Source organism: Haliotis rufescens, unplaced genomic scaffold (genome assembly GCF_023055435.1).
Source record: "Haliotis rufescens isolate VD_foot unplaced genomic scaffold, xgHalRufe1.0.p SCAF_10, whole genome shotgun sequence".
NCBI lineage: Eukaryota > Metazoa > Mollusca > Gastropoda > Lepetellida > Haliotidae > Haliotis > Haliotis rufescens.
Genome location: NW_025963780.1, coordinates 17,154,355 through 17,177,647, shown reverse-complemented (window position 1 = coordinate 17,177,647; position 23,293 = coordinate 17,154,355). Strand labels below are relative to the sequence as shown.

At 38.9% G+C, this 23,293-nt stretch overlaps 1 protein-coding gene across 11 annotated transcripts in view; it reads right to left on the bottom strand.

Moving 5' to 3' along the window:
* Positions 1-23,293, bottom strand: part of LOC124110710 (zinc finger CCCH domain-containing protein 10-like) — a 332,500-nt gene that overhangs the window by 131,010 nt on the left and 178,197 nt on the right. For 6 of the 11 annotated variants that reach the window (XR_006857311.2, XR_006857310.2, XM_048387524.1 and 3 more), the window contains one exon: positions 2,036-2,133. The gene's annotated coding sequence lies outside the window, so the exon portion shown is untranslated. Of the gene's footprint in view, positions 1-2,035; positions 2,134-2,335; positions 2,356-2,438; positions 2,459-2,502; positions 2,522-2,556; positions 2,581-18,494; positions 18,518-23,293 lie in introns of those variants that run through there. The other 5 variants (XM_048387535.1, XM_046470053.2, XM_046470056.2 and 2 more) reach the window with 5 other exon arrangements.

Here is a 23,293-nt window from a genome sequence, read left to right as displayed (position 1 = left end):
GTTTGATTCATACCTCGATCTCTATCAAAACAGTTGTGATGACATGCTGATAATGCTGAAGTGTAACAAAGCTCCTGATATATGAGTGTTATGGCAGTGTAGGTATCGAGATGCTAGGCCCAACACAACAGTGTTGATAACAGGACAAAGTTGCTGACATAACACTGTAATGTGTGCCAGCCAGGTCACTACTACACACTCTTCATCCATATTGGCCAACCAATCTCCATGTCACATCAGGCAACCAACAAGAGGTATACAGGGACCATTAAGGGATCTCTTTTTCTAAACTTTCAGCTAGGTAATGTTAAACTTTACAAGACATTTTCCCAATAACATACCTAATTCATTCCCATCATACATTTTAAGTAATAGAAACAACATCCAATCAAAAGAATAAAAATCAACTCAAGTTTTTCACCGATCAATACAACCAAAACACTTGCCATGACATTTTTCACATGTGCATCACATGGCAACACGCTCCTCCAATGTCAACAATGTGAAAACCACAAATTCCGAATTGGCTGTTTTGCTTATACAGTGTGCACGCAAGTTGAAAGTTAAGTCCTTGTCAAACTTGCTGTCTCCTTTAAGTGTGCAGAGTGTGCTACCGAGCTTAACGCTGAGCTACAATGAATATTCACAACAGATTCTTGACTCACTATAACAAGCCTGCATACCAACTGGCTACACTAAGATGCCTATCTGACAACCACCATCCGCTATATGTGTGTACATGGTTGTTAGGAAGACAGTTTAGCAGTAAGATTACGTGGCACACAATGTTTGAGATTACACACTTCACAAACTTGGTGTTCTTTTTGCAAAGACAGATGAACTACCTGAGGGCTGGCAGTAACACCTCAAGTCTCACATTAAATGACTTGTGAATGAAGAAGTGCTTTGCATCACTTTGGCAACATTACATTCAGTGCAATGATCATTCCAGCTGCTTGCTTGGGATGGGAGAGGAATGGATTTAGATTCCAACGACAACTATCAGGAATGGATTTGGAGTGGGCAATCTCACTCTGTGGATAGTATGGTATTATGCTTATACAATGTTTCAGCAATATTCTGATGTCATGAAATTTGGAAACAACAGAGCTTGATAGTAAGAGGAATAATTCCGGCTTAGTTTACGAGAAAATACAGATGGTAATCATAATACCTGCATTTAAAACAATGCCTAGCAGAACAAAGAATCAGCAACCAGACAGTGATTTCACTCTGGAATCCAAAAATGGTCTCAAATGACAAGAATAGGCAACCAGGCAGTGATTCCACAATCGAATCCCAACATACTCCCTATACCGACAAGGATCAGAAACGAGGGGGTGACCACTCTGGAATCCCAACATGGCCTCTTATTACAAAGATGAGAAACAAGGGAGATTTTACCCTTGATTTCGCACAAGACTTCATGTTAAAAAACAAGGGAATGAATCCACATAGACCAGAATGATTTTCTCACACATGCACAAAAGGTATATGAGCTTCTCAAGGAAACTTCTGCATGCTCATGCACCTATTCATATTTCATTACTCCTGAACCATGACTGTGAAATGTACGTATTTCATGCATCAGCATTAAGACACACAAAAAATAGTGGAGAGAAACGTTTTGTGTTTTAAACGATTTCAGAGACTATATGTTAATCTAATATTTCAGATACAGCCCTATAAGTTCGATTGTTGAACATAAATTAAAATGAAGCCTGAAAATTCCACATTTAACATCCTCAAACCAAAAAAAAACCATAATGTAATATCTTAGTTTTTTATTCTAGGAATTATTTGCAAAAATGTCAAACATTTTGTTATGTTTTTGTTGCAAAATATTTGTTTTGCTTTTGTTTCAGAACAATTCTCTACTCAAAGGGTTAAAGCACTACCGGCAGCAATAACGCAATTTCCCTCCCCTTGAGATGAATGGGTGGACCGGACCGCTACCTGACAATAGCGGGAAGTTGTTAGGATTCACATGTGTGTGTTAGCTGGAAAGGTCAGGACAGAAGAAACTGTTCCTTACCAGTGTGAAGCAAGCCTTTCCAGGTCCTTCTGTTGAAGTAAAACAGAATAGTCCAATAGTGTTAGGATCTACTTCCTGAGACCCGGGAGACACATCAGCTGCAAAGATGAAAATATACAGTCAACATATATTGTAATGCATGGAAATTGTAACACTGAAACATCATTCAAGGAATAAGAAATATTGATCTACTACTTCACATCAGAAATGTTCAAAACCACTGTCCAATCCAGAAAGTTTTCATCTGGATCATTACGAGAATGATTTTATCTCCCCAGATACAGCATTATCAATGTTTACCATACGCCAAAACATAACATCAAGAAATGTCACCATGCTTCCATGGATCAAGTAACATTGCTTTGAACGATACCAATTTCAAAATGTTCATGCATCAAATTACGGCATTATATCGCATGATATTTCTCAGGAGGGGCTGCGGTATATTACACTTAACCACCACCCACACGCTCATCACGGCGTCAGCATCCAACAATATCAATGTAAGCACACAAAACCACCTTTCCCACAAATTTACGCAGTGGGTATCCACAAATCTATTCCAGTTTGGTTCAGAGCTAAGACTACACAGCCACTGATATGCTGACAATATGGTTCTCAGATGCGTGATTTCGGGCGTGGGTAAATAAAGACTCAAGTCGGCCTGCTGCAATCTATTACTGACATAAATCCATATATGAATCACATCTTCACCTCACATTTCTCTGTCTTTAACACAGGAGAGTATTGTTTTGGGACTCTATATCGAAACTGGGTCTTGATTCAAGTTCGCCTCAGCTGTTGCTTTGTATAAGACAACACAGAATAACCCACAGGTCAAGCACTGGGTTTAATTCAAGTTTCACAGGAACAATATCTGTTTTCTTATCAAGGGTAAAAAAACTTACACATTTTGTATAAAAACATTTAAGCGTTTAGTGCAAATGTGAGACAATGGGTCTCTTTGAACTCCATGTGAGGTATGGAGTACCAGGGAGACCTTGTGAGACCCACAGAGAGATACACAGAAACAGAAACAGTACTACTTTGGATGGCTCTCATGGACTCCTGTGAGAACTACACAGTAATAGGGTGGTCTCATGGACTCCTGTGTGAACAACACAGAAATAGGATGGTCTTATGGACTCATGTGTGAACTACACAGAAATAGGATGGTCTCATTGACTCCTGTGTGAACTATACAGAAATAGGATGGTCTTATGGACTCATGTGTGAACTACACAGAAATAGGATGGTCTCATTGACTCCTGTGTGAACAACACAGAAATAGGATGGTCTTATGGACCCATGTGTGATCAACACAGAAATAGGATGGTCTCATGGACTCATGTGTGAACTATACAGAAATAGGGTGGTCTCGTGGACTCATGTGTGAACTATACAGAAATAGGATGGTCTCATGGACTCCTGTGTGAACTATACAGAAATAGGATGGTCTTGTGGACTCATGTGTGAACTATACAGAAATAGGATGGTCTCATGGACTCCTGTGTGAACTATACAGAAATAGGATGGTCTTATGGACTCATGTGTGAACTATACAGAATTATAGCTAAAATGGATAGAATTATCATAAAAACGCCCGCATGTTATCAGAAATGAGCGGGCCACTGTAACTTGATAATGCCCTCATATTACTTGACGACGGGCCATTATCACGCCAGTTGTTAGGTGACGTCATAGGATAGGGATAGGTGACGTAACGTTCAATAGTGACGTCATCTGGTTTGTTCTATGACGTTTCCATATTTGTAAAAGTGGGTCAGTGACATTCGTGTTGATTGCAGTAAATGTTTCAAAATCGATATTGTTGTTTCTTTTTATTTGATAACAAATTCCATCCGTTTAAGCTATAATAACGGTAACGCTATTTTTCAGGGCATTATCATTTGCAGAAGCCCTCGGTCTTTTCAACTGCCCTCCTTCGTCGGGCAGTTAATGGAAGACCTCGGGCTTCTGCAAATGATAATGCCCTGAAAAATAGCGTTACCCTTATAATAGGATGGTCTTATGGACTCATGTGTGAACTACACAGAAATAGGATGGTCTCATGGACTCCTGTGTGAACTACACAGAAATAGGGTGGTCTCGTGGACTCCTGTGTGAACTACACAGAAATAGGGTGGTCTCATGGACTCATGTGTGAACTATACAGAAATAGGATGGTCTTGTGGACTCATGTGTGAACTATACAGAAATAGGATGGTCTTATGGACTCCTGTGTGAACTATACAGAAATAGGATGGTCTCATGGACTCATGTGTGAACTATACAGAAATAGGATGGTCTTATGGACTCACGTGTGAACTATACAGAAATAGGATGGTCTTATGGACTCATGTGTGAACTATACAGAAATAGGGTGGTCTCATGGACTCCTGTGTGAACTATACAGAAATAGGATGGAAAGTAGGACCAAAATGCCTTCTGACTTGAAATTATTTTAAATATATTAGACACAAATTTGAGCACCCTTGTCATGGTCAAAGGTTTGCATAGTTAAAACAAAACTTTTAAAAGGCTTTTAAAGACATTTTAATGCAATAATCTTACTTTGCAGGGTTAAAAGTACCAGATATGACTCCAGAGTGCTTTGAAACAAATTTATAAGGGCAATCTCACTTCATTTACAAATCTACTGCAACTTAAGCCTATTGTATCGTAGGTATCTTTGTATCTCATAGTAACCTTGTGAGAGGTCCTACTTTCAAGTGAGGCCTGCTTTGAGGTTTTACATTTGAATTGTAACACCTGTTTGACTGGATAAAAGTCACACTTTTTTTCACATGAAAATTCAATGATGTGAATCGAACCTGCAGCCTCACATATCATTTTATCATTGTAACCCACTGTTTTGACGCTGAGCCTGCGAGCGGGTGGTGAAAGGGTGTTTTATCTCATATTAAAGAACACCTACAAAATGTTTCTGCTCACTCCATCACAACATTTTATAAACGACAGAAACTCACTTTGACATAAGCTCACACTGACATCACTCAGAGCCAGATGAGCAAGAAAACACTGATAGTTTCAGCACCAACATAATATAATTTACAAACTGCAGCGTACAGCTATACGTAAAGCTATACATAAAACTATATGTCAAGCTATATGTTAAGTCATACGTAAAGTTACACATAAAGCTATACATAAAGCTATACATAAAACTATATGTCAAGCTATATGTTAAGTCATACGTAAAGTTACACATAAAGCTATACGTAAAGCTATACATGAAACTATATGTCAAGCTACATTAAAGCGATACGTGAAGTTTCGCATAAAACTTTACATAAAACTATATGTCAAGCTATATGTAAAGTTACACATAAAGCTATACCTAAAACTATACATAAAACTATATGTCAAGCAACATTAAAGCGATATGTGAAGTTTCGCATAAAGCTTTACATAAAACTATATGTCAAGCTATATGTAAAGTCATCCGTAAAGTTATGCATCAAGCAAATACATGAAACTATATGCCAAGCTATATGTCAAGACATATGTAAAGTTACCCATGAAGCTATACATAAAAGTATATGTCAAGCTAAATGTAAAGCCATAGGTAAAGCTATATGCAAATCCATACGTAAAGTGACACATAAAACAATACATTAAGCTACAAGTAAATCTACCCATGAAGCTACAGTAAAAGCTACACACAACGCTACACATTAACCTATGAGTATACAAAGCTTAACATAAAGCCATATGAATTTCAAAATGTCATCCTACGGAAATGATAAATGCTGAAGGGTGGTACCAGTTGACAGTTATATAAACAAGGTAATTTTCTCAACCACTCCCCATTATCAATCCCCAACTCGGCATATAAACACACTTTTCAAGCCTACCTCCCCATTTGTATCAGTGACATGTATAATCATGCTCGAGACACACTGGCGATATGAGCTCAAATGATGGCAATTGGATCCTGGGAACAGAGTCACTTTCCTTTTCTTTTTCAAACAGCGTGACAACAGGACAGATATGTTTAACCTGTTGTCAGGGTATATATCAGTTTCAAGCATCATCACAATATCAATGTTATAGTGGAAAGGCAGGCTCTGACTCACACAAAATGTGCAAAATGTAACGGTGGGAATTTGTTGTGCTGAGACTTTCTTTGCTCAAACATAATATCAACATTTGCAGCCTAACAATTGTCGCCAATGTAGCAGCCATAACATTTCTGGATCCCCTGATGGGATTCAAACAACTAACCTTCTGATCTGAGATGGGACATCTTGTCCACAGAGGTTATTGTAAGATTATTGCATTTATATAGTCATGTGTCTGCGTGCGTGCGTGTGTGCGTACATGCTCGTGTGATCTAGTTTCATTTAAGATTTTTACATATATTTACATTGATAATCACTTGTTATTTAGTGGTGTCAGTCAGCTTGATTACACTGTATCTGTACTCCTGTGTCACGTACTATTTGCCCCATGCCTAGAAGCTCTATGCTGATTGGCCAAGCTAACACCCGAGTTAACCTTTTCTTAAAATGAATGCTTTGGTCACCCTGTATACTCTCTCAGCACATGGCAGAACTGCTCAGATCAGCAAAGAGTAAAGTTGCCATCTTAAATCAGGTGAGTAAAACGTCCATCATCTTTATATTGACTTGTACTAAAATAGTACTGTATGTTTAAAGAGTTTTATTAATTAAACTAAATGTATGTCATATTATATAAACACAGGTTATGTCTTATCATATAAATCTTCATATAGTAAGCAAGACAGCCATTATAGTTCTCACTATCAGGTTCTATCACTTCTGTGAATGAATGAATAAATGAACAAAATATCTGTGTAAGTATTGTTTTCGGTTTTAAAGCATTTAATAAACTTTTCTAAAGAGTGTTTGCAATATACAGATTTTCCTTATGGATAGAAATACAAAAGTCCCTATATTCTGATGGAAAGTAACACAAATGTCCTTATATTCTGATGGAGAGAAAAACAAAAGCCTCTAGATTCTAAAAGAGAAAAACAAATGTCCCCATATTCTGATGGAGAGAAACACCAACGTCCCCATATTTATGGAGAGAAACACAAATGCCCCTGTATATCCTGATTAGGGAAACACAAACATCACCATATTATGATGGAGAGAAACACAGATGTGCCTATATTTATGGAGAGAAATACAAATGCCCCTGTATATTATGATGGAGAGAAACACAAACGTCCCCATATTTAATGGGAGAAATACAAATGCCCCTGTATATTCTGATGGAGAGATATACAAACATGCCTATATTCTGATTAGAGAAACACAAACGTCCCCATATTTAATGGCAGAAATACAAATGCCCCTGTATATTCTGATGGAGAGATATACAAACATGCCTATATTCTGATTAGAGAAACACAAACGTCCCCATATTTAATGGGAGAAATACAAATGCCCCTGTATATTCTGATGGAGAGATATACAAACATGCCTATATTCTGATTAGAGAAACACATACATCCCCATATTATGATGGAAAGAAACACAAATGTTGCAATATTCTCTTAAAAATAACACAATGTTTGTATCTTCTGGAGGAAAGCAATTCAAGTCACTGGCAACAAGAGGAGCATATGAGTTTGCATGGAAATTTGGTATTTGTCTTTGATAACCTTCAGTTTGTCAAAGTAGGGAACACACCAACTACTAACTTGTCACTTATTTATACTTAATGTTGATGCTTTGTGTAGACGGACAAGTTATCAACTGTACAGTTGTGTGAGACAGTGATATGGTGTTTGTGTATGGAAATTGAAACCAAATGAGTTATTGATTTTAGAAGTGCCATATTGGACTGACACTCAACATTATCTATCCATTGACATTTACACTGAATTAGCCACTTTGTTTTCCTAGCAGACTTTAAAGAGGTGTATTGAGATGTAATGATATAATTGGAAAGTACATAGACACATACACAACCATAAAAGGTGCAAAGATGTAAAGAACAAAAAGAATGTACTATGTTTTTGATGGAATAGCCATGGCTATTTCGCATCAGTATTGATCTACATGAGTGAACAGTTGAAAAGGACAAGCAAACGAGCAGACCAACATTCAGTCATGGCCTGGCTGTCCTGGTGTACCATCATACTCTATTCACAAAGGCAGATAGTACTTGGACAGCAGACCAACATTCGGTCATGGCCTGGCTGTCCTGGTGTACCATCATACTCTATTCACACAGGCAGACAGTACTTGGAGATCAGACCAACATTCGGTCATGGCCTGGCTGTCCTGGTGTACCATCATACTCTGTTCACACAGACAGATATTGATAGTGGTACTATCTGTTAGTTGGACTCCAGTCATTGTTTGGTGCTATGTCACACATGAATAATAGCAGATTTCAGTTTTCACTGAACCCCATTCACAGGTCACAACTCTAGTCCTATGGCACTGATAAATGTGGAACTTGTAAATATTTATTCCTTGCAAATTCCACTACAGTTTCAAACTAGCATTTCACCACAGGCTGCAAGAAAACTCCCTTCCCCAACCCTACCGCCACAACATGGCTGCAGCTGAGACAAGGTGGGATGTCTCATCCATCTAACGGATGAAGACAAGGGAACAGGAATCTAGATTTCATTGCACTTGCAACAAGGTGAAAAAACAAATACAATCTCCACCGCTTGGCAGACAAGCTTGTAGATGTAGGTATCATTCCTGTTTCAAACACTCTCTGGTTTATTGACATTGACATGTGATCACACGCAAGCTCAAAGCGTTTATTTGGGGAGAAGATACAAGGCAAACTGATAAGAAAAATAACTTGACAAGTGGAGAACTATCCTCTCCAGGGTATTAGTACGTTGTTTTGGTTTGTTTACACAGAGAAGTGTTTATACCCGTCTGTGGCATTGTGTAGCCCAGACAGACTTTCACACCTGTCTTCGCTAGATTCTTGTACAGGTAGATTTGGAAATCAGAAAAAGTGCCCAAATCAGGCTAACCTGTGTCTTCATTATAAAGTATAATTCAACAGAATTTCCATTGATATGTCCAGGAATCTTCACTTTCTTTGGCGACATTCCTGACACACAGTATTCTGCTCAGTTCAATAAGGATCTTTATATTGGTTGACATTTTGGGAAATCATTCTTGGTTGGTGGGTAAAAAATGTAAAAAAAATATGTCAGATCTGTGTTTTTGTTCTTCAGAAAGTTACCTGAATCTGTCACCCATGTTCATGAAAAGCCTGGCACAAATCAGTCTTGCAGTCAACAGCTGCACAATTTTTGTGGTGACTTAATGTAAGTTTGAAGCTCATTTTCAGATCGATTTATTTTTCAAATGCTTTTTTCATAGTTTCAGAATCAGTGTGAATGTAAACCAATTGAAATATACACACTGCTTACTGCTTATAATCTTCTACTTTTATCTTCCTCAATAGTTTCTAAGCATAGGATAGATTATTCAACATCTTTTTAAAGTGGAGTAAGTAGTTTCTTGACTGAAGGTTTTACCAGACAATGAATAAAACATCAAGGCAGGTAATTAAGACTTATCTCTTCAAGTCCATGGAAGGTTAACGTTGTCTGTGATTACCTGGAGCCAGACTGTTAGAGAAACGTATATGTCACATTATACAGACACAGATCAGCACACTTCATCCAACACCCTGCAAGCCCTGTAGGTCAGAGAAACGTATATGTCACATGATACAGACACAGATCAGCACACTTCATCCAACACCCTGCAAGCCCTGTAGGTCAGAGAAACGTATATGTCACATTATACAGACACAGATCAGCACACTTCATCCAACACCCTGCAAGCCCTGTAGGTCAGAGAAACGTATATGTCACATTATACAGACACAGATCAGCACACTTCATCCAACACCCTGCAAGCCCTGTAGGTCAGAGAAACGTATATGTCACATTATACAGACACAGATCAGCACACTTCATCCAACACCCTGCAAGCCCTGTAGGTCAGAGAAACGTATATGTCACATTATACAGACACAGATCAGCACACTTCATCCAACACCCTGCAAGCCCTGTAGGTCAGAGAAACGTATATGTCACATTATACAGACACAGATCAGCACACTTCATCCAACACCCTGCAAGCCCTGTAGGTCAGAGAAACGTATATGTCACATTATACAGACACAGATCAGCACACTTCATCCAACACCCTGCAAGCCCTGTAGGTCAGAGAAACGTATATGTCACATTATACAGACACAGATCAGCACACTTCATCCAACACCCTGCAAGCCCTGTAGGTCAGAGAAACGTATATGTCACATGATACAGACACAGATCAGCACACTTCATCCAACACCCTGCAAGCCCTGTAGGTCAGAGAAACGTATATGTCACATGATACAGACACAGATCAGCACACTTCATCCAACACCCTGCAAGCCCTGTAGGTCAGAGAAACGTATATGTCACATGATACAGACACAGATCAGCACACTTCATCCAACACCCTGCAAGCCCTGTAGGTCAGAGAAACGTATATGTCACATTATACAGACACAGATCAGCACACTTCATCCAACACCCTGCAAGCCCTGTAGGTCAGAGAAACGTATATGTCACATGATACAGACACAGATCAGCACACTTCATCCAACACCCTGCAAGCCCTGTAGGTCAGAGAAACGTATATGTCACATGATACAGACACAGATCAGCACACTTCATCCAACACCCTGCAAGCCCTGTAGGTCAGAGAAACGTATATGTCACATTATACAGACACAGATCAGCACACTTCATCCAACACCCTGCAAGCCCTGTAGGTCAGAGAAACGTATGTGTCACATTATACAGACACAGATCAGCACACTTCATCCAACACCCTGCAAGCCCTGTAGGTCAGAGAAACGTATGTGTCACATTATACAGACACAGATCAGCACACTTCATCCAACACCCTGCAAGCCCTGTAGGTCAGAGAAACGTATATGTCACATTATACAGACACAGATCAGCACACTTCATCCAACACCCTGCAAGCCCTGTAGGTCAGAGAAACGTATATGTCACATTATACAGACACAGATCAGCACACTTCATCCAACACCCTGCAAGCCCTGTAGGTCAGAGAAACGTATGTGTCACATTATACAGACACAGATCAGCACACTTCATCCAACACCCTGCAAGCCCTGTAGGTCAGAGAAACGTATATGTCACATTATACAGACACAGATCAGCACACTTCATCCAACACCCTGCAAGCCCTGTAGGTCAGAGAAACGTATATGTCACATGATACAGACACAGATCAGCACACTTCATCCAACACCCTGCAAGCCCTGTAGGTCAGAGAAACGTATATGTCACATTATACAGACACAGATCAGCACACTTCATCCAACACCCTGCAAGCCCTGTAGGTCAGAGACAACATGAATCATTTCTAAAGGGTAGTTTTTGTGAGTGAGTAAGTTAAAATTTAACGTAGCATCAGCATTTTCTCAGCCATATAGTGACGAGATTTTTATGTCAGTAAGCTACATAGTGTTAGTTGGATGAAAGAACAGCTATTGACTTAACTATCTTCATCCAGTGTTCGAAATAAACGCCTGCCCTTAGGCTCGTGGCAGGTAGATCTCTTGTCAGGCCCATAGTTTCAAATTTGTATAGGTCCTGCAGTAAACATAGTGATGATTTATTTGTCACAAGCTGCAGGTTTTTTACTGAGGACCTAAAGATTTTAGTCAGGGCCTGCAATCTGTGTGTCCTGATGGCAGCCTGGCAATTCTTTTTATTTCAAACACTGTTTTCATCATTTCACCCAAAGTACTTGTTGAAGGATGTGTTTATGATGAAAATATTCAAGACTTGAGTTTTCCAAACAAAATGCTTCTGGCTGTGTCTGTCTCTACAATATGTTGCTTCTGTCTACTCTTTTGCATCCACAAGCTCATTGTTCACCAACAGTAACGTTTAGTCCCAGAAATAAAGTTATCTCATCTAAAAATATCTATCTACAAAACATAAACTAAAATCCACATGGAGCCAAGATCAAACAATGCTTAACCTACAGCTGAAGCAATCTAGACTTGCCAAATCATACTAGACTTGAGTTTGATTCATTTGATAATATATTTCTCTAGGGTCTGGGAGACAGACTAGCTCATTGTGGTAGAAATTTCATATAAATCTACAATTCATTTGAATTCTCATCCTTCCATATTGAAAGGCACAGACTATGACCAAGTGACTACAGCTAGCCATTGGACAGGGAGTCTTCTCACTCAAACAGGAATCAAATTTCTTATTTCACCTTCAAAGTGCTGACAATATCTTTGACAAATAGCTAAATGTCAAAGACATCGATAGTCAATGTTGTGTAGTGTTTGTCAACAGTGGTCACACAACGTCAATTAAGAAAGAAAATAAATGCAAGCAATAAGACGGTTTCTACTTGTGCCTATTGTCCATTCAGTAGACAATCCAATTCCAGAGACAAGTTCAAAGAGATGCAAATGGATTCGACTTTCAGATGCGAGATTGTCAACCAGACGACTTGCGATAAAATGCTCATAAACAGCCGAGTTTTGAAATCCTGGTAGCACCATGTGACCCCACACGATGTAATGGCAGTATATTAAACCTATATGACACTCTGATTTACTACGATCTGGGGCACCAGCTTCTCATTGCAATGATAAATGTATTCAGTGAAGACAACATTATTACTTCTTCTTTCAGCAACCGCAGCAGCTTGTGGACTGTTCTGCATCAGATTCATGTTAATGAGGCATGTGATTTACAACATAGTGTCTTACACGATCCATTTTTTACATCCATCACTTTGTCATATCCCCTGTGTCTTATAGGCAGAATAGCACCAAAATAGTGTACATCTCAATTCCCAAAACATCATGCATGTACCTGTATAATCAGTACCATGTTTCTGTATGATAAGATCCATGTACCTCTATGATCAGATCCATGTACCTGTATGATCAGATCCATGTACCTGTATGATCAGATCTATGTACCTGTATGATCAGAACCGTGTACCTGTATGATCAGATCCATATACCTGTATGATCAGATCCATGTACCTGTATGATCAGATCCATGTACCTGTATGATCAGATCCATGTACCTGTATGATCAGATCCATGTACCTGTCTGATCAGATCCATGTACCTGTATGATCAGTACCATGTACCTGTATGATCAGATCGGTGTAACTGTATGATCAGATCCATGTACCTGTATGATCAGATCCATGAACCTGTATGATCAGTACCATGTACCTGTATGATCAGATCGGTGTAACTGTAAGATCAGATCCATGTACTTGTATGTTCAGTACCATGTACCTGTATGATCAGATCCATGTACCTGTATGATCAGATCCATGTACCTGTATGATCAGATCCATGTACCTGTCTGATCAGATCCATGTACCTGTATGATCAGATCCATGTACCTGTATGATCAGTACCATGTACCTGTATGATCAGATCGGTGTAACTGTATGATCAGATCCATGTACCTGTATGATCAGATCCATGTACCTGTATGATCAGTACCATGTACCTGTATGATCAGATCGGTGTAACTGTAAGATCAGATCCATGTACTTGTATGTTCAGTACCATGTACCTGTATGATCAGATCCATGTAGCTGTATGATCAGTACCATGTACCTGTATGATGAGATCTATGCACCTGTATGATCAGATCCATGTACCTGTATGATCAGATCCATGTACCTGTATGATCAGATCCATGCACCTGTATGATCAGATCCATGTACCTGTATAATCAGTACCATGTACCTGTATGATCAGAACTGTGTACCTGTATGATCAGAACCGTGTACCTGTATGATCAGAACCGTGTACCTGTATAATCAGAACTGTGTACCTGTATGATCAGAACTGTGTACCTGTATGATCAGAACTGTGTACCTGTATGATCAGAACCGTGTACCTGTATGATCAGATCTGTGTACCTGTATGATCAGAACAGTGTACCTGTATGATCAGAACCGTGTACCTGTATGATCAGATCTGTGTACCTGTATGATCAGAACTGTGTACCTGTATGATCAGTACCATGTACCTGTATGGTCAATGAGTGAGTGAGTGAGTATGGTTTTACGCCGCTTTTAGCAATATTCCAGCAATATCACGGCGGGGAACACCAGAAATGGGCTTCACACATTGTACCCATGTCAGGAATCGAACCCAGGTCTACGGAGTGACGAGCGAACGCTTCAATCACTAGGCTACCCGACAGCCCCTCCTGTATGGTCAAATGCATATACCTGTATGATCAGATCTATGTACCAATATGATCAGATGCAAGGACCTGTATGTACCTGTATGATCACATATATGTCTGTAAGTACCTGTTCATATTAACATGATTGTTATACGTGATCATATAAAATATTTTACAAACCTGTATGACCACTTGTATGTACCTGTATGACCATATGTATGTACCTGTATGATCACATGAAGTTAATCTTACATATGCAGAAACAAGAGAATTTAACACAACAAAAAAAGATCAAATGTATGTGAATAGAAAAACTAATGATTCCTCTGCAAAACCACGAATCTTATGATACAGTCTTAATTAAACATTGGTTGACAGATCACCAACTGTGGGGCAGCTAAAGTAGCCAACAGCATGCAATGCTCTCATTAACAACTGATGCAGCTTCTCAACAATTACACTAGGAGGATTATTTGTAGTTGGGAGATTATTCCTTCATTAAACAAACCACTCGTTGGTTGACATTTGAAACCCCATCCATGAACAACCTTTTCTTTACAAAACAACAGGTCTGACCCACTGAAGGAGATCCATGAACAACCTTTTCTTTACAAAACAACAGGTCTGACCCACTGAAGGAGATCCATGAACAACCTTTTCTTTACAAAACAACAGGTCTGACCCACTGAAGGAGATCCATGAACAACCTTTTCTTTACAAAACAAGAGGTCTGACCCACTGAAGGGGTCAATGAACAACCTTTTCTTTACAAAACAACAGGTCTGACCCACTGAAGGGGTCAATGAACAACCTTTTCTTTACAAAACAACAGGTCTGACCAACTGAAGGAGATCCATGAACAACCTTTTCTTTACAAAACAACAGGTCTGACCAACTGAAGGAGATCCATGAACAACCTTTTCTTTACAAAACAACAGGTCTGACCAACTGAAGGAGATCCATGAACAACCTTTTCTTTACAAAACAACAGGTCTGACCCACTGAAGGAGATCCATGAACAACCTTTTCTTTACAAAACAACAGGTCTGACCCACTGAAGGAGATCAATGAACAACCTTTTCTTTACAAAACAACAGGTCTGACCCACTGAAGGAGATCCATGAACAACCTTTTCTTTACAAAACAACAGGTCTGACCCACTGAAGGAGATCCATGAACAACCTTTTCTTTACAAAACAACAGGTCTGACCAAATGAAGGAGATCCATGAACAACCTTTTCTTTACAAAACAACAGGTCTGACCCACTGGAGGAGATCCATGAACAACCTTTTCTTTATGAAACAACAGGTCTGACTCATTGAAGGATCATCAATGAAGAACCTAGTTCTTTAAAAAACCATTACAATTTCAGCTGTTTAAAAAAGAAAAAATTCCTAACATATTTCAGTATCAATCAATATTCTTCATTTTTCATGCAAATAACCTTATCAATCTTGTAGTTTGATACAAATATCCTGTCAATGGCTTTGACAGAAAAATTTCAATTACAAAATGAGCTCAGATAGCAGTTTTGTGAAGTGGGTTTCCATCAAACGTCATGTATCATTCAGCATGTAATTCCCCCAGCGCTGCAATCCAAATTGTAATAATCCGATATAGCAGTCGACTGCCATACATGGCTTAGTATACAGGCGATAACAAGCTCTGTTGTTGCAGTTAGAGAAGCTATTAATTAGTAATTACAGCTGTCAGAAGTGATCTTCATCCATACAGGCTTGACAGAGATATGCATGCTGCCTCTGTGATTCCACAGATTTGGGCCAATATAGCCACGAGCCAAGATGGAGGGGATTAAACCATGGCAATTGAAGGGATATTTAGTTAAGTAATGTATTAGCAATACTACAATATTGTTATATCGGTGCGTTCAAACATCCCTGGTGCAACTATACAGATAGAGTATGCAACACAACATGTTTCTGTCACAATTGATGAAGTCGACAACTGTGAGAGCATTGCTAACCTTTTTAAACCAGTGCAATATTGACATAGATTAAAACTGATCTCTTTCTGGACTAGGCCTAAAGAATACAAGCATTCAATGTTAGTGGAGTGCTATTGTGTCATAAATAATTTCAGATTTCATTAAACGTTGCGATGAACCAACACACATCCCCAGAGAAGAAATTATGGCAAACATATTTTCATGTAGTTTGCACTTTTGCCATAGAGCACTATCTATACTAATAAATAACAGCCAAAAATGATAACGGGTCCTCTCTTTCTATATATATATAACAACCTAAAATGATAATGGGTCATCTATAGATATCATTACCTTAAATGATAATGGGTCCTCTATTGATATAATAACCTACTCGAAGCTCGCAATTATGGAGCATCGATTTCTGAACCTCAAAAAAAGACTTGGGCCTTACACTAGTTATTTAATTCAGACAGATAAAGAATACTTTCTCGTAGCTTGTTAGTTAATCTCTAAATCTACTACAATTTTCTATATTTAAAGTACGACAAGTCTCCAGCTTCTCTTGTTCTCTCAGAATACCCATGTTCCAGAGCGTCACACAACACTATCTTATTCACATACCTTCTAAAGCTACATTACTGAGCAAAAACTAAATGAGTTTTCTACTAACTCAATCCCCTCATGAATTAATAACCAGGAGTGGAAAGAAACAATTAGACAACTATTTCACTTAAGCCAGGTCAGTGATCAAGGCATTGCTAAATAGAATGTTCAAACTGCACACTGGCTAGTTTGGTTGGTTGGTTGCATTATCCATTGCTAGTTTTGTCTGAAAACCTTGCACACTGGCTAGTTTGGCATTATATACTGGCTAGTTTGGTTGGATGGCATTGTACACTGGCTAGTTTGGTTAGCTCATCTTGCACACTGGCTAGTTTGGTTAACTCACCTTGCACACTGGCTAGTTTGGTTGCTTGACATTGTACACTGGCTAGTTTGGTTGGTTGGTATTGTACACAGGCTAGTTTGGTTGCTTGACATTGTACACTGGCTAGTTTGGTTGCTTGACATTGTACACTGGCTTGTTTGGTTGCTTGACATTGTACACTGGCTAGTTTGGTTGCTTGACATTGTACACTGGCTAGTTTGGTTGCTTGACATTGTACACTGGCTAGTTTGGTTGCTTGACATTGTACACTGGCTTGTTTGGTTGCTTGACATTGATTGTACACTGGCTTGTTTGGTTGCTTGACATTGTACACTGGCTAGTTTGGTTGGTTGGTATTGTACACAGGCTAGTTTGGTTGGTTGGTATTGTACACAGGCTAGTTTGGTTGCTTGACATTGTACACTGGCTAGTTTGGTTGCTAGACATTGTACATTGGCTAGTTTGGTTGGTTGGTATTGTACACAGACTAGTTTGGTTGGTTGGTATTGTACACAGGCTAGTTTGGTTGGTTGGTATTGTACACAGGCTAGTTTGGTTGCTTGACATTGTACACTGGCTAGTTTGGTTGCTAGACATTGTACACTGGCTAGTTTTGTTGGTTGGTATTGTACACAGACTAGTTTGGTTGCTTGACATTGTACACTGGCTTGTTTGGTTGCTAGACATTGTACATTGGCTAGTTTGGTTGCCTGACATTGTACAGTGTACAAACTACTATCACCGTCTCCAATTTGGACATGATATCAGTTAGTATACTTACAGTCGAACGTGATTTCCAATAAAATATTTCTGCAGGAACCTGATATTTCCACACACAAAATTAGCCATGTCTTACCACATTATTCGCTGGCCAATTAGTTGGATGTCTTGTACAAGTTATAAGATGTTCTTCTCTTGACACAGAATATTTTAACACAGAAATATTGTTTTGAACCAGTGTCCTGTCTTCAACAAAACTGACACTGGACAGAAAATGTTATTGTTAATAATAACCATCATCAAATGCCTAACCTTAAAGAAAGTAAGGTGTAATTAACAGCAGTTTTCATAACATAATATTTGAGTACTGTAATCTCATTAATAATGCAGAGAAACCTTAGAAAAGAGTACTATCAGGCTCTGAATTCAAAGTGAAACCAGTATTCACCTCATAAATGAACCTACTTCATTCCTTAATGACTTTCAGTCATCAATAAAACATACCTGATTGCAATAATTTGGAGACTTATTACATTAGAAGGTCATGAGCAAGAAAACCCAATCCGGAACAAACTTCTAATAAGTCACACAAAGTGTTACCTGTCAAAATCCACCTCCCTTGAACGTATGAAACACAACCCTGTCACCCTCTCCAGCAAATCACGACCTGTCACTACCTGCAAAATTACACAATACTGCTTCATTGATAAAGGTACCCTTTGTTACTGGAGATTTCTGAACCTTGAATTCCTTTCTCCACATGTCACATCGAGTTCCAAACACAAAATGAATTTAGTACTATCACACACCTTAGACCTGCCATGAGTGGTTGATTCCAGTCATTATAAAACACTCCAAGTTGGAAGGCGGAGCCAGGCTTGGGGAAGACTGATAGTTTATCAGCAGTTAATTTAATTCCCCCAGAAGTACCGTATTCGACGTAATAAGCGCCCCGCTCCAATAAGCGCCCAGGGCGATATTTGTTACTATATTGGCAAGTGAACAATCCCAATTACCACCCCATCCAACTGATCAATGTACACAAGACTTATTTATTCGCGTATAATACACACTCATGTGTTATATGCATCCTTAATTATGGGCAATTTAATTCTGGAAAAATATATCTGTCGTACATAAACATTTCAGGCTGTCAGCATAAACCACGAAATTTATCTTTCAACTCTGTTTTTTTTCACCAAAATAATATTCTAATAAGAGCCCCCTATTCCTAATTTTGAGAGTGCCCTGGGCGCTTATTACGTCGAATACGGTATGTCCCAATTGTGATAAAAGGCTGATGACAGCAACTTCTCAACATAGAAACTGTTTAATGTCCACTTGAACCTGTTTAATGATATATCGATAAACCATCATAGACTTGTCTTATCCTGTAGTTGATCTAGATTGAACAAGGCCTACTTTTAGGTCTATAGATATATTTACTTTTGATCGTGGGAGATTTTCAGAACAATAGGTTATATAGCAATAAGATTAGACAGAGAACCTGTAAATTAAATTCACGTGTGGTAATAAGGATATATTATCCAGTAATCTTGTTAGTAGGCATTCCATAAATTCTAATTCTCTGCAATGCATTGGTTTCAGGTAAGCTGGATTAATGGGCACTAAAGCACAGCGTTAGTGGTAGATTAGAATTCTTCATGGCATTAATGAATACTTGAATAATACAACTACTGCCTCCTAGAATGAATCAATTTATTTGGAAGAATATGATATAATTTCATATCCGTAATTTACATAACAAGAGTGAAGTCTTCCCATGTTTGTTTTCAGTCTGTTTTTGAACACAGGACAGAAATTAGGAGTAAAACACATCTTGAGAAAAACAACTATATTTTCATCACAGAGTCAAAATACCCGAACAATTAACACTGTCAAACGATCTCATAAAAATCAGATGTAATACTCTATTAAGAATACCTCTGTGAGTCAAGAATGGAGGACACCTCCATGTGTCTCAGGTCATGTCAGGTGAACTTTCGGATCAGCAAATCAGTGTCGAGGTTTCTAAATTCTCGGTAGGAGAACATCAAGAATTCAGACCAGCATATCTGATTTCTGTATCAAGAAACCAAGCTACAACAACCTTTCCCAAATGTACATATCAAGGTGGTAAAGAAATGAGGTCAAATGATGACAGTGTTTAGAAAGCTGACATCAGACTGGATCAGCATCCTTCATTTTGTCATTGGTCAAAGGTCGCCCAAGGTTCACCTGCCAAACTTTTACTGGCGGTGTCCTCAGATATTCACACACAGAGGTATAGAATCAGAGTAAAAGATCTGATTTAAATGAGATTGCACCATTAAAATAATTGTGATTATTCAATTGTGGCGAATGACTGGGTGACTTGAATCGTTGCCTCTCACTGCTTTAAGACATATATTTTCTTTTTTTTTTAAAGGAGGGGACCAGCCTTTATTATTGGGCCCACAAACAGTGACAAATTTGGTTTGGATGTCGTAAAAGAAAGAATTCCTGGATTAACTTGAACAAATTTTCTCATCACCACAATATCAAATGGTAAGTTACTAATTTCCCATCACATCATACTGAACTGAACTGTCATAGTAACCCATTGGTGACTTGACCATTCTAAACCATGACAACATTTTCTACTCTCCTGACAACAATGACTGTATTCTACATCCTCCCAAATCTGCTGACAAGGTAATTGCTGTCAGAGTTTTCCTGTCCTGATCTTGTTTATGCAAACTTCACACAACTTTATATGTCCTTCCCTCTACCAAGTGATGTTCTCATAAATTCGACCATAATGGTCACATAATAGCCTCATTTACATATAGACCCTTATCATGCTATGTTGTGATGCCATCTCAAGGCATCCTGGGTTTTTTTTAGGGAATACGTAAATCACCTTTTTATGGCTGCACCTTTGTTTCCAGATGACAGGTGGCAAATCTGGGTATCATAAAATAGCAAGGGAGAAGCTCAAGGTTTGACTTTCTGTCATCAGCTGCGACAAGAACATAACTGGTCATCATGACACAACAAATTTCCAGAACTTATCTACCAACCTGTCAGACCAGCCCAAATTGCCCGTTTCAGGATGGGATTGTTTTCTGTTGTTTCATACCGCACTCACCAATATTCCAACTGTATGACTGGATCAGACAACCCAATGATTGATATTATGAGCAACGATCCACACCAAAGTGGTTTGAAGACATGCAATGAAGTCACATGTCCAGACCACCCTCATAAAGACACCTCGTATTACAAGCACAGGATGCTCAGGGGACCAATTCTAACCTACAAGATGTAGAAATGCCTACACCATCACATGCTGTTGTTGCTGCGGCTGCGATAGCGGCTGTGACTGTGACTGTGGCTGTGGCCACGGCTGCTGCTGCGGGACCAGGACCCATGAGAATCACCAGCTGGTCTGTGTGGTTGCTGTGCATACTAATATGAAATACTACAGTCAATACCACAATTACAACTACAATTCCCAGATGTGGCATGTCCATGTGTACACTGCCCTTGAGGTTAGGGCTCGAATACTGTAGTCTTAGGGATCTACCATTTAATATTCTACAGGGGGCCTGGGATCATTGTAGAATATTTTCCCTCTGAAGTCTTCAAGACAAGAAAGTAGAAGCAATTAACTTATTTTTCACACCCACAACACATTTCTTTCATGACAGGCAGTGAACAATTGATTTATTGGAGTAAGATCTGCATCATGCAAACTTACTTATTTTCAGTCCCTCCTCCTTTCCCCCTGAAAAAAATATATTTTTGGTTGACAAGGACATCGATACCCAAATCTTCAAATTTTAACATTTGAGTGATAATGACAGTGACCACTTGGGATTTATCCCCTGGGAAGAACTTCAAACATGGCACACAATTTCACCAAATGACCCTTTCTCAGAACTTTGCCACATAAAGGTTTTATACTGATGAATAGCTGATAGTTTCTGTGTTTCAACTTTGCTTGAAGTAGAATCTTGGGTGCTTTATACATCATTTGTAATTGTCCTAACAGAATGGGCTGGTTGACAATCTACCAGCAGCTGCAAAGGCTAGGCAAAAGTCACTATATTGTAGGGGTGGGACAAGTCCATATCGACTACCCCTACCCCCATTACCCGACCCTACCCAGGTACCCACTGTAGGTCTCAAGAGTTGGTTACAAAATGTCTGATTGGAAATTGTATTACCAGGGCCCTGGCAAAACCTATTTAGACACTTGTATAAATACAAGTATAAATAATCTCTTCTCAAACATATTAAAGTCAGAAGGAATGCATGCAGTCAAAAAGAAATGTGAACATTAGCAACTTGTTGTGTTACAATGGAGTTTTATTGGTATTTGCTGTTGTCACTAAACAGTATGTCACGTGCTTAACCAAGGGTCCAAACAGTCCAGATGTTACCCAGTTCCTACGTAGGACCCACCCGAGTATCTGAGCTACCCGTACTGCAATAAGAATTCAAAATGTGTACTTTCTATGTCATAATATGCAGAAAGAAAAAAATATGCTGGGAGTCAAAACTGGCCTATGAGGGCATTCGGTATTGGAACATAAGTCAGTAATGATTGAATATCTCACACGCAAATATCATACAGTTTATGAAATCAGGAAAGAAAATATATTTCAAAGAACTGCTTTCCCATAAATTCTCATTCTTAAAAAGATATTACAGAAACATTCCCATAAACAACAAATATTAGTTGCCTAAGATGTGATAAATGTGGCCAAAGAAAGAATAAGAATCATCAAAGGCACTGCTGCCATCCACGTCCACAACAATGTGCTGAGAATCATAACCCCAGTTTATCACTGTGGTATAACCACAATAATTGTATCAAATCTGACAGCTGAGATTGAACCAAACCCAATATAGAAACAGCAAGGCAAACTGCAGTGAGCTATATACGTATTTCATTACAGGTCATAACGTTAACTGTAGAGGCCTGAACCGCAGTCGGAAGTCCGATATTGGCCATTGGGAATTCATGTCCTTCCAGCATTACTGTAGGTGAACAATCAAAGACCATCGGTAAGCCGTTAATGCCAGTGCTTATAGTCAACAGCCAGCTTCTTTATGATATTCTGTCTTTGTTCCAGCAGTAAATGTTCAGAATGAATTGTAGTCGATCCTTTTCTAGGAATCAACTTTCATTACTCAACTGGGAGTTAGGGATTACTGGCAACTTCCTTCACAACGATGAAAGTCCTGGTTCACTTCAGCCTGCTGAAACCTTCAGTATGGGTTTATAATGGCCAAGTTTGTGGAACAGCTATTCAATTCTCACATATTTTCTCTGTACATACTGGCAATGTATCCATTAGTCATATTATATCTAAATGCGTTATATAGGTCACTGGTAAACTTGGTAGCTG